The sequence below is a fragment of the Brassica napus genome, chromosome C3 (genome assembly GCF_020379485.1).
Source record: "Brassica napus cultivar Da-Ae chromosome C3, Da-Ae, whole genome shotgun sequence".
Classification (NCBI taxonomy): domain Eukaryota; kingdom Viridiplantae; phylum Streptophyta; class Magnoliopsida; order Brassicales; family Brassicaceae; genus Brassica; species Brassica napus.
This window is the reverse complement of record NC_063446.1, coordinates 49,656,656-49,670,178: the sequence shown is the minus strand read 5'-3', so window position 1 is coordinate 49,670,178 and position 13,523 is coordinate 49,656,656. Positions and strand designations below refer to the sequence as shown.

Genomic DNA, 13,523 nt, shown 5'->3' with positions numbered 1-13,523 from the left:
TAATGGTTTTGACTTCCTCTTTTATGATGATTACACCATATCTCTCTTGGAGCAAAAACACCGACAAGGGGGAAACAAGGAATATCCTCACCACCGTTTGATGGAAAGGTGACAAACGATAATTCGTGGACCTCAAGGAGCCAAAACCGTAGACATCTTTCACTATGAAGACTTCTCCACTTCCCAAAGAAGTAGCACGAGCCCCTAAAGACTTCTTTGGTTCAACGAGAGAAACAACACCGAAGGTAACACATGTCTTTCACTCGATTATAAAATAAAGAAATAGCCTATTCCACCACGTGATTGGTTGGACGAGAAGGAGAAAAATTATATCAAGCCTTCAGTGCGAACACATCTCCGTAGAAGGTTAACGTTTATCAACAAAACTCAAGGAAGGAATATAGCTGTTTCACGTCGATCGGTCTCGCTGGAGACCAATGAAACCACATCTTGTCCAAGGAGATAATTGAAGAAACCGGGAGACTGATGAAGCCAACGTCTCACTCGAGACAACGAAACTGATAAAGCTGACATCTTGCTCGAGACCGATGAAGGGAAACGCTTCGCTCGAGACTGAACTAACATCTTGCTCAAGACTGATGAAATCATCCTCCCGACCTGGTACGATCTATCATTCATTAAACCATGTCTGCCTGGACGTGATTATTAACAACAAAACAATTTAGACTATTTGAGAAGGGAAGACACTCGATTCTATGTATGATGCACAAAGTAAAAACGTGTCCATATTAAAACGAGAAACGAATCATATTTTCATTTTAATCTTGAACAAAGATACAAACTTTTCAAAGAAGAAGAGCCTGAGTCTTAAAGCCCATTTGCATGTCGCCGTTTGCTTCACGAGTCAAATACGGTAACGTATTTGGCCAGAATATAATCCTTCATCCGACAAACCAACTAGACAAAACCAAGAATGGAGAGAAATATTAGCAGAACGATATTACTACCTTGAGAATAAAAATCTTCCACTACAAGAAATTCGTGTTTTAATAGCAGGACAACATAGTGTTTTTTCCGATTGTGCTATGGTTGGCATACGCGTAGTTTTAACATAGCGTTTGTATATTCGGAAACGCTATGATAGAGTGGTATATTTAGAAATGCTATGATAGCTTATGGTTTAATAGCAAAACATAATAAAAACATTATGTTTGCCTTTTGAATCCCTAAACCCTAAACAAGTTTTTGCATCCTAAACTCTAAATACAAAACTTAACTCTACTATTTTAACAAAACTTAAATTAACTCCAAATCTTAAATATAAGCTAAAAAATCAATCTTTTAGAAAATTAATCTCAAATCTTAAATTTAATACTTCCAAACTTTTAACCCTCAAACCCTATACCTAAACCTTTATTTTAAGTTCCAAACTCTAAATATAGTCTCTAAATAAAACTTTTTAAAATTTAATGCATCAATTTTAAAATTATAAATCATAAAATATTAATTTTATTTATATATGTAATTTACACTAATTATATAAATCTTAAATTTATTTACATATATACTTTATATAAATGCACTTGTATGGGATTTTTAGATAAAAATGAAATATAGTCACTTTGTTAATGTTATATATCATTAACTTTATAAATGTAAATGATAATTTATGTTTTATATAAATAAAATTAGTTAACCATAAAATTGTAATTTCTAAAATAACTATTAAATATAAACAGTTTTTGAGTGATTAATTTTCAACCATTGATTGCTTTAATCCAATTGCAAATCAATTTTACTCAATCCTCGTCATTTCTCTTTATTGGCCAATCTATCAAAATTAGGATTACAATTTGAGGCCATTGATTGTTTTGATCTTGTGGCCTAAGATCGATCTTCTTTCTTATGATAGTTTTTTTTTCTCAACTCTCTCTTGCTATACTAAATTCACAAAGTTTTTTCTTCTCCTTATCTAGAGAGTCAAGTCTCCACTCTGTCTTATCCTCTGGTTCATCCTCCTCGAAGCTTTGTCATCCACAACAGAGAGCATACCAAGAGTCACAAAGAACCCTAGACGGCCACACAAACAAACCTCTCCGACGGTATCAGCATCTGTGTGCTGCTGAAGCTTCCCCTGCTCTCTCTTCTCCTCTCTCTCTCTCTCTCTCTCTCTCTCTCTCTCTCTCTCTCTCTCTCTCTCTCTCAATTTTACTCAATCCTCGTCATTTCTCTTTATTGGCCAATCTATCAAAATTAGGATTACAATATGAGGCCATTGATTGTTTTGATCTTGTGGCCTAAGATCGATCTTCTTTCTTACGATAGTTTTTTTTTCTCAACTCTCTCTTGCTATACTAAATTCACAAAGTTTTTTCTTCTCCTTATCTAGAGAGTCAAGTCTCCACTCCTGTCTATCCTCTGGTTCATCCTCCTCGAAGCTTTGTCTTCCACAACAGCGAGCATACCAAGAGTCACAAAGAACCTAGACGGCCACACAAACAAACCTCTCCGACGGTATCAGCATCTGTGTGCTGCTGAAGCTTCCCTGCTCTCTCTCTCTCTCTCTCCTCTCTCTCTCTCTCTCTCTCTCTCTCTCTCGTAGCTTCCGTGAGTTCTGTGGTTTTGATTCCTGTTAGATTAGTTTTTTTTTTGAGAGCAGAGAAATAGATCTTGTCTTTCCAGATCCTTTATATTCAAGAGATTCAGAGATGGTGAGTGATAAACAGAGATGGCATAGCAGCGTCAGTGGCAAGGTGGAAAATGGAGCACTAGTGGCAAGGTGGAGCACCGGAGGAGATAGAGGAAAAGGATGACGGCGGTGGCCCGAGCTTCTCTCCGCTGAGACAGAGAAGACAGGGGAAGAGGAATCTGGTGGTCATGGGCTTGCGGTGAGGAGGGCGACGGAGAATCTGGTGGTCGCGAGCAGAGTGGAGGTCATGGGGCTTGTGGCGAGGATGCGACAGAGAAGCTGGTGGTCGTGAGAAGAGATGGTGGTCATGGGGCTTGCGGCGAAGAACGGAGAAGTTGGCGAGGAAATTAGGTTTTGATTAGGGTTAATAAGATGAGAGTTAGATTAGATATTTTTAAAATATCTGGTTATTTTTAAAATATAAGAACTGTGGAATATCTTTTAGGTTTAGTTATATAACAATTTTAATTTGTAAACCAAATTCGAGTATTTGTAAATCAAAATTAATTTATTATATATTTTAATTTTATTTTACGATTAATTTTTTTTAAAATTTTTTATCAATGTAAATAATAGTGAAAAATAGACGCCATTAAAAACAATTTAATTGCATATATAAAAGCACTATAGTATAAATAATAAGATAGCAGTACAAAAAACCACTATCTAAAGTGTCTGACATACTATGACGGGCGATGATACAGCGCTTCATAGACCGCTATCGTATCGTTAGATAGCGTTTTTTGGCCACTAACAATAGCCTTTTTTCTTGTAGTGTTCTTCCACCCTCTTGTCAGACAAGAGCGCGAGCTCTCATAGGAAAAGGAAGAACAAGTAAAAAAATCGTCATACTTCTATCACAATGAGATGGGATCACCACTACAATAAGTTTGAGAGATTTACCGCAAACGACTTCCCAAGGCTGAAGAGCTCGTGAGTTAAAGAGAATTCCCCTCGCTCAGCAAGAGCAGCGACTTTGATGATTACTTCATTCCCACGTAACTGAAACATTATGTTTTTATAATGGTTAAACGCTTCCCCCACCACTCGATTATTCAACGAGAAGAAGACGAGATGCATTTCTTTACTACTCTTCACAAAGAATACGTTTTTTTCTATTCGCTGAAGATAAGAAAGTTACGAAAACAAACCTGCTCATACTGATGAATGAGGGTAAGAGCTCATTTTCATATGATGATATTTACATGAACTCGATCTCTTGCTCAAGACCGATGAAGCTAATATCTTGCTCGAGATCGATGAAGAAAGCTTCCGACTGAAGGCAACAAAATCGATGTCACAATCGAGATGATTATAAATCGAATCATAAGAGACTTGAACCAGGGTTGCTACCCACGCGACATCCATGAATGAAAGCTCACAAGTTGGGCAACCACGACTACAAGCACTCCTCTCTCACCTTCCAGCGAAGAAGAGTTATCACCGCTCAAGAGAAAACATTTAAAAGATCACCATACTCCTATCATCATGTGATTGTTGGCGTTAAATGATTATAATTGTTTATAGAAGAAAGATATTCAATAATTGATATTTGTCGCACGAAAAGAAAACGAGAAGTGGATGTGCATTATAAAAAGACGACCAGGAAACTCTCGTTAGCTAACGAGAGCCAAATACAGTCATGTGTTCGATGGAAGCAGTTCTCTCCCATCACGAACATATTCCAACAAGATCTCAAGTTGATGATACACCATTTCGTTACGATCTTCCTACAACATAAGAAAATCTCTGTATTCATTATAATAAGAGCCGAGATCATATTATAACTATGATAGACGAACAAGGGTACAAGTTCTTCTATCATGATCACGATGTTGAACTCGTTAACCAAAACTGACGTACCATTCAAAACCGACGAAGCCGATGGCTTGCTCAGGACCAATGAGGAAAACTTCTCATTAAAGAAAAGGGAGCTCGGAGTCATGATTAAAGGCTTCACCTCACTTGAAGAACTAGGGGGAAAACATCCCGCCAAAGGATTTTAAATAACCTGGTTATTGTCAACCCTTCAACAGTTGGTTTGTTCAAAAGGAAAGAAAAGAGTCGAGAGACATTTCCAACAAACAGAGGTTGTGAATTAAGACAAAGGTCCCACTACGAAGACCAAAGATCAAAGATAGACACTATTAACAATCATATCATCTCGACGACTTGTCCTATTTGAGCGCAACTGACGTAACACGATCAAGCCACAGAGAATCTCTAGGTTCTCCCAAATTTTCCATTTTACGATCTGTACATTTCAAGACCGTAGAAGCATCTCGACAGCACCGCAATCTAAATCAGACCACCACAGCCTAAGTCTCAATAGACTGGGCAAAGATTGGATCAGCTAGCTCGAACGCGAAAGCCTACCAGTTCGCGCTCCAATCAATTTGACCTACCAAAGGCAACACAAAAATCCCTCGAGCTATCGAGTTCCCGAAACCCTAATGACGCAGATACGTACTGTATGAAACACATATCCACTATCATTAAGCAAATACAGATCTTTCATCCGAGTTAAAAATAGACAGACTCGGCCTCTAACAAGCTCGTGAAACATGAACGATCGACAAGTCGCCGTTCTCCAATAATGGCATCGAGTTCTATCTCTGATGCAGAAGCTCGAGGAGCTGAAACTGGATCTTGCTCCAAGAAAACAATGAGTCATATGTCCATGGAACCTTAGCAGCTCAGTGGCCAAATTCGACTCTTCAAGAATATCGACCAACACAATTCCCAAAGAGCTGAAGTCAAGGAGCCAATGAAACTTTTCACTCTCAGATCGATAGTGAGCTTTTGAACAAGCTCTTATCATGCCTCCAGAAATATATTGAGCATGATATCAAGCAGATTGAAAAAAAATACCGGAGAGGCGCGAAGAAAGCTCAAGCCTTGCATTCTACACTCCTTAAGTGACAAATCCATCCACTTCATTATGAAAAGAGCCATCGAACGCCTGACTTCAAATGATTTCGAACTACTTAAAGGGCCAGTATATCCCTTTCCATTGAAGAAGCAAATAGATTTTATCTATAACGAATCGTGGAAAATAACAAACAAAATCCAAAGCATCACTAAAAGGCTCCGACAACGAAATCATTTCCTGTTAAGGAAAACGATAAATTTGGACAAACCACGCAGAAATATTCTAAGATCACATGTCTAAACGATATTTCCAAACAAAAGCAAAGCCGCAAGAGGCAGTACGCGCTACATGGTCCACGACGGCGTACTATGAATTGTGCACATATTAAGTTAATAATTCACAGCCGCATTAACTTCTCCTCAACTACACAAGGAAAAACCGATCAAACATCCAACAACATTTCTTCTCCGCTAGATCGCAGTCGTTAAAACCATAACACACCCATGTCGGTAAACAATTATCTTTAATCTATTTACACATAAATACATTGCATCAGAGAATAGATTCTCGCATTACTTTTACAACTTATATATTATCAATTTCAAATCACTATTTCAATCACAAGTTTCATAAATAAACTTATATAACCGCAAAATGTTTTATACATTATTCTCACGCTACCAGTAGCTCGAACTACTATTGAGATTCACTTTTCGGTCTCAATTGGCTCGAAATATCCTTAAACTCTATTTTCAACTTTAAACAAGCTCAAACTCTTAGCGAGTTTTACCACATGGTCTCAAACGACCCAAACTCTCATCGACCGTATCAAAAACAACACCTATAAACCATGTCTTTAGGCCACCGCTGGCCCGCGAGTTAGATTCCTGATCAGCTTCTATCTCGCAAAACACCTTGAGGACGAGGATTATAACTTGCTCCTATAACCAAACCAAAGTAAAAGTTCGACTATCGACATGTAGCCAATCATCTCGCATTGACTTGATGATTCGTTGGGATTACAACACGTATACACAAACAAAAAATAATTACATAAACCGAATCGACACATCAAAAGCTCATAAACAGAAATAAACTTGCTAAAAAAAAATTTTCAACGAGAAATCAAAGTAACTCTCCATACTGCTTAAAATCAGCGACTCCATTGGTAAGCTCGACCCACATTAATAAAACCGTGAGCTCAATCTAATTTCCATCTCTCGTACGACGTCTCCAACAGGTTACTTCGAACTCTTGTCTTAACCCATAAACATAAACGAAGTCGATCATTTAATGATCAAACGAATTGATGCAATACATCCAGCAACCTGGATCAGATCCGTACTTTGATCATTAAAGAATTAAGATCAAACGACCTCAAGAACTCTCTGGAGGAAAGTCGATTCGGAGCCATGTGGCTTCAGATGTTAAAAGACTTTTCCGTTCTCCGACCTCGTCACCTTACTCGAAGAACTGGGGGGCAAATGTTGGACCGAGATTTGGTACAAATCTCTTCCATTAATATTGGGCGTTGATTACTATTTTAGATAGGGTCAAATATGTTAGTTGTCGACCTCCTAGAATCTCGGCCTCATTCAACGTGAGAATAAGTCAAAGCTAAAGATGAGGAGCACGTGTAACAACAAAAGAATATGAAGAAAAAGTCCTATAAAAGGACAAGAAAGTGATCTTCACAAGGATCCCACTTTTGGAGCTCACGACCATGAGTACAATTGTTCACAATCTTCCTATTTAATTAAAGAGGATTATGGCTTATTGAGGGATAGAGCGTCATCCACTTGAGACCATATCATTCTTCACCACCATCTCGATAACGTCTATGTAATGCTCACAACGTCGAATTCTCTCCACTACAACGAACAAGACACGAGTCCTTGTTCACCGATATTGAACCCTGAGTGCTTAAAGACTTCCCAACCAAACTCAAACGACCTCTTGTCCAAGATGGTAAGAGATAAACTGACGTGTCTCTCGAGAACCGAAGAAGCCGATGTCACGCTCGAGACCAATGAAACCGACATCTCCTTCGAGATGATGATAACCTAACTACGTTTAGACTTGATCCCTTAACGGGTACTTCAGTCACGATCCTTCCTTCTCCCGATATCTCTATGATATTTGACCTACAAATATAGTCCATTTTCGACGACTCAGACCTGATTATATCGTTGTGTTCTGAGAATATCGTTGCCCACGTTATTTCTTCGCTAGTTTTTACAATCAAACACTATCAAATACTTAGTGTACATTTTAGGGTCTACACTATGGAACGATGGACAAGCCCTGTCTTTTGTAAGGATTAACGAAATGAGACTGAAAGAGATGCTTTATTAGAGCAAAAAGAAGGAACTACAATAGATTGGTATATAAACCCTAGTTCTAGCCGCCTAGCTCTAGTCTCTTAGTCTCGAAGTGTCGATCCCCTGTTCTAGGGTTCGGGCTCCCCTTATATAGTCGTCTTTAGGTCGGTTCTAGTTGGCCAATTGGGTTAAACTCTTCCATATTTGGAAATATGGAAGGATCCCCATATCGGAAGGTTTCCATTTTACCCGGAGGAAGAGATGGTCGCAGGGGTCGGACCTGGAGCGTCTTCTAGTAGGGACCCGGAGGCTAGTGTCCTGCCCGGGGGTCTGGAGAAATTCAATACCTGAGTATTTTTCCCCAACAAAATCCAATGGAGGCTCTGAGGACAACCTTCTATGCAAGCTCTTCAAGTACTCTTTAGCATGAGATGCTTCATATTTTCATTAAGCAGTTACCACCAGGATCTCTTACATTCTGGACTGACATAAAAAACGCCTTTCTGCGTAATTTCTTTGATGAGGGGCGATTCCAGGAGTTGATGAACATGATTTTTACATTCACACAGGAGCATGCAGAGTATTTCAGAACTCCTGGATTAGATTCATGCAGTATCAGAGAGACTGTCCACACCATGTGTCCAATGAAGTACATCTGCTTAGTATCTTCTTAATAGGCATCGTTTTGGTTTACCATAAGGCTCTATACACAGCTAGTGAGGGACACTTCAACACTAGGCTTATTGAGATATTGACATCTAGCAATAGCACTAAGAACACTAATTTTGAGAGGAATAAATCAGCTGCTAACTTAGGAAAGGAGCAGATGGATGGAGTTAAGGAAAATCTGGACAATGTTCATAAGCTTTTCAAGAAGCAAGTTAGCTTTGCGAAAGATGTGGAAGCGGTAGATGTCGACAGTGACAAGGGCGGCGAGGAAGATGTGAACTACATCAGTGGTACTGATTTTCAGAGTCAGAGATTTGAGAATCAGAATGGAAACATGAACTTCGGTTGCGCTGGCCAGAGGAGTAACTTCAGCATTAACCAAGGCTCACAGAATCAGAAACCCTTCAACAATAGCAACAACATGAACTATGGAACTTCTTTTACCAGAATCCTGCACCAACTCAAGAAAGCAACATTTAAGGAATAATTTATCAGGTTTTTGAGGGTCAGCAAAAGCTTAGAATGGATTTCAATGGGAAGATAGATGATGTGTACACCAATCTGAATAACAAATTCGAAGCTCTCAGCACCCATGTGAAGAAACTGGACACTCAGGTGGTTTAGACTAGTGAAGTTGTGACGAGAAATGAAGCGCTGATTAAAGGAAAGAATGAGATTGGACAGAAGCAACATGTGAATACCATCATAGGAGATGATTTCTGGCCAGTGGTGAAGCAGCATGAGAAGCTCCATAAAGAAACTTTGAAGTCGAAAGTTCTATGTCTTTTGACAGCTCGCACTGGTGTCGGTCGACCTATGGCTGAGCACTGATCGACACCCCCTGCTAAATCCTTGGGATCTTGTGAAACGGAAAGCATTGTTCGACACCACACTGATATCGATCGACACTCACATGTGACGTATCGTGTGCGTTCACTAAGCGTCAGCGAAGATCGTTTGAATACAGCTCGATACCCATATTAGTCAACAAAAGAGCCAACATTGAACACCAGTCACCAACTGTAGAAGTCCCATACTTCTAAGAGAAAGAAGAACAAGGTACCCAAGCATCTAAAGATAGAGGCTAATGAGAAGAAAATTGATTGTTTACCTAGAGGATACTAAGGATCCCTGTAGAAGTTCCATTCGATGAGGCTTTTTACACCTACAGACTCTGGATGTTTTTTAGAGAAAGCGGAGAGACAGAAGAGGACATTGACCATATGTTCCATCAGATCAGAAAGAAGATGAAGCAAAGAGTTGTATTGAAGAAGAAAAGTGACGCAAGGAAGTTTGTGGTATCCTGCATGATTGGAGGTTAGAGCTATCCCAATGCACTATATGATACATGTTCTTTAGTCGGGATCATGCCTAGGGTGATGGCAGATCAGCAGATTCTGAAAATAGAACGTTCCGGCGATTCATTCAGTTTTGCGGATTGCTCTAAGGTGAATTCAGTAGGAATTGTCAAAACCTCCAGGTACAAATCGGCAATGCCCTAGTTTCTGTGGACTTTCATGTTATGGATATTCAAATAGACTTAAACTCTTCTCTACTATTCGAGAGAGTCTTCATGGTTACTGTAGGAGTTGTTTGCAATATGAAGACAAATCATATGTGTCTGACACTCATATACAATAATGCACTACATGAAATGTGAGTATTAATAGCTGGCGTTAAACGCTATTAGTTCGTTTTAATAGCGTTTTCTAAAACGCTCTGACAGCGCCCGTTATTGTAAGTCTGGCCCTTTTGATAGTGAATCTTTCGGATGCTATAGTTAAATGAACAACGATAGCGATAATTTCTATGCAATTGTTAAATATTTATAATAACATGATACAAATGTTTATTAAATTGATTTATATAGTTAACATTTCTTTATTATTTAAATTGATTTATACAAATTCCTTTTATTATATAATTAGCATTTTATATATTAGAGTCGAAAATTAATTAAAAATTAAACCACCAAATATAATTAATTATGGTTTACAAATAAATTCTGCTTTACAAAACCCGGTTTGCAAATGTAAACCTAAAAAGATTAACCTAATAAAAAAATTAACCCTACATCTAAACTTTTTGCCGTCAACTTCAACTCCTTCATATTCTTCATCTTTGAGGCCGACACCACCAGCCAAGAACACCACACAGTAAAGCTTATTCAGCCTCCTCCACCGCGCTAAGCTACCATTGACGAAGTCGAGACGACCACTGACGAAGTCGAGACGACCACTGACGAAGTCGAGACCACCACTGCTGATGCCGAGACCACCATTGTTGACGCCGAGACCACGACCACAAGTACTTGTCGTTGTTAATAGAAGACCAAAAAGCACCTCATGTACAAGCCTGTAACAAGAACACAAAAAAGTTAAACTAAGATCTGTATAAAAGTTCAAGCAGTTATGAACGTCTACTTGTGCTTGGATAAGATCTGTATAAAGGCAGAATCTTATAGGATTTCTCATTTGATGAGAGTAACATCATCCAACCGTCGAGAGAGATGGAGAGAAAAGCAGATCTTCAGTTTATCAAAGAAATCCGGTCAAAGGAGACCTAATACAGACAAAAGCACATCTGAGCCAGTGGGATCCGACTAATCAAACCCCCAGGAGAAGGAGTTCCTCTCCACGCGTCTCCACTCGCCTCCAAACCAAAGATCTAAACCCTCCAGAGAAAAGGAATCTAGAGTACAGAAAAGAGCCTAACAGAGATGAACTAACAATAGAAAGACGAACTTTAGGGCGAACTAGAGAAAGAGAGAAGAGAAAAGATCAAGTCTCGAGGAGAGAAAGAAGAAAAAAATTAAAAACAATTAATTAAAGTAGGTTAATTTAAGCTTTTAGATCGATACTCATCAACGGCCATGATTAAATATGGGTGATCCCATTTTTCTAAATGAACCAATCAGAAGAGAACGATTGGGGACCTTTAGATTCAGTTTAATGAATGACCAAGATTGTGATCCACACACTTGTATCTAATTGGCTCATATTTGCAATCCAAATATTTATTTATTAACTAGTGAGTTTTTTTCCTTTGTTTTTGTACTTTTTTTTTCTTTCTTAATGGTTTAGTTTAAATGTTTGGAAGCTATAATATGAAAAAAAAAACAAAATAATCTATAATTTAAATTTTAGGATTAAAAATGTATATACTTTAACATTAAAATGAAAGGTGATCCACACCTTTGTAAAGTGAATATCAAGAAAAATGAAATGATATGTGATTAGGGTTAAGGGTTTGACATTAAAATTTTAAAACTAGAATTGAAAGATTAATTAGATTTATGTTATAAGTTTGAAAAGATAAGATTTATGACTTTGTATGTAGGGTTTAAGCTTAGGGGCTATGGTATATGATTTAGGGTGAAGTTTAGAGTTTAAGTATTAAAAATATATTTGGTTGTAAAGCTTGAAGTTTGGAATATAGACTAAAAGTAAGATTTAAAATAAAATTTGAAAATTTTAGATTATACTTTATATTTAGGATTTAGTGTTTTAAGTTTTAAAATATTAATATGACCTAAACCCTAAACATAAACCCTAACTCTAACCCTAAACCCTAAATTTAATCTTTAAAACCATTTTTTGTAATTGTAAAAAAAAGTAGATAAAATAGTTATTTTCATAAAAGTTATGGTATTTCTGCATTTTATTTGACTAATGGCATAAGAAATTAAAGTAAGTGTTTTGGAGTTTAAATTTAATACTTTGCTATCATCATAAAGCCTAACGAAGTTCTCTGCATCTCTCAATAGCTTTGTCAGTCTTTTAACACATAAACACCAAACCAAATAACTTGATGAATCAACAAAGCAGTTTACGTTTTCTGAACTAAACAGCAAGAAGCAGATCCAACATTATACAACCAATATCTATTTCACGAATCTTAGATTTCCTTCTTCCTAGATTCAAGAGCTTTAAACTAAAGAAAATACTTAACCACAAGCCAATTGCTAAGCGAAGAACCCAGAACAGAGCAACACAACAACAACAAAAAATCTAACACAAAAACAACAAAAACCTACCACAACGTTTCCTTGCTCTTCAACCCTTGAGGCGATGGGAAGGTCACGGGTTGACCTAAGCAGTGAAGCGTGATGAAGCGACGCTTTCTTGAATTCGCCTTGCTTCAAGACTATGAGGCGGTGACCCCCCAAACAAACGGCCCCAACCAGACCGGAATTTCTTAAGAAGAAAAAGACGTAGCAATGAGGATCATGTTTATTAATAATCAGAAGTGCTTCAACACATAAGAAACTCACCACGATCATCATCATCATCGGCCGCACCACCATGAAGCATTGTCTTCACTTTCCGGTGAGCAGAGGCAGCTAGCACCACCACCACCACGCCGTGCCTCCTCTGTGTTCAAGCTGACGACTACTAACTCTGCTCACGACAACCCTTCATGTACCAAAAAAAACAAAACAAAATGAGAGAGAGAGAGAGAGAGAGACAGCTTGACAGGTGAGGTTTATGGCAAAGAGAGGCTAAGAACTTCCCCTTTATTCATCTCCGACGAGCTGTACCAACGAAGCCTCGTCCTGCAGAACCACTGTGATACAAAAGAATCAATCCATAAATGAAGAAGAAAGACATGGATTATTGATTATCAGAAGAAAGCACATATAATTACATCTGAGCGAGCCATATATTACAAAACGAGCTCAAACATACAAGAACACACACCAAGCTCCGAAATCAAGAACAACACAAAGCTAAAACAAGCCACAGCAGTTACCAAACTATACTCATTGATTATGTACAGACAATGAAAAAAAGACTTTGTTGGTAGCGGCTCTTCAACATAGAGAGAAAGAGAATCTGAACCGTAGCACAAAGAAAACCAGAACACAGAGAGAACCATAAATCGAAACCCTAGACACATAAAAACAGATTGAAAGACTCAGGAAAAATCAAACCAGAGATAAGAACAATCTTAATCGAGGACTAATCAGAACAATCATTTATCCCCAATTCAAAACACTAACACTGAAACC

General features: G+C 38.1%; 1 long non-coding RNA gene across 1 annotated transcript; it reads right to left on the bottom strand.

Moving 5' to 3' along the window:
- Positions 1 to 10,464: 10,464 nt before the first annotated feature.
- On the bottom strand, positions 10,465 to 11,569 carry LOC125583960. Its single transcript, XR_007320967.1, has 2 exons — positions 10,936 to 11,569; positions 10,465 to 10,867 (listed from the first exon to the last, which is right to left on the bottom strand). It is a non-coding gene; the product is annotated as an uncharacterized LOC125583960 (long non-coding RNA).
- Positions 11,570 to 13,523: the final 1,954 nt, after the last annotated feature.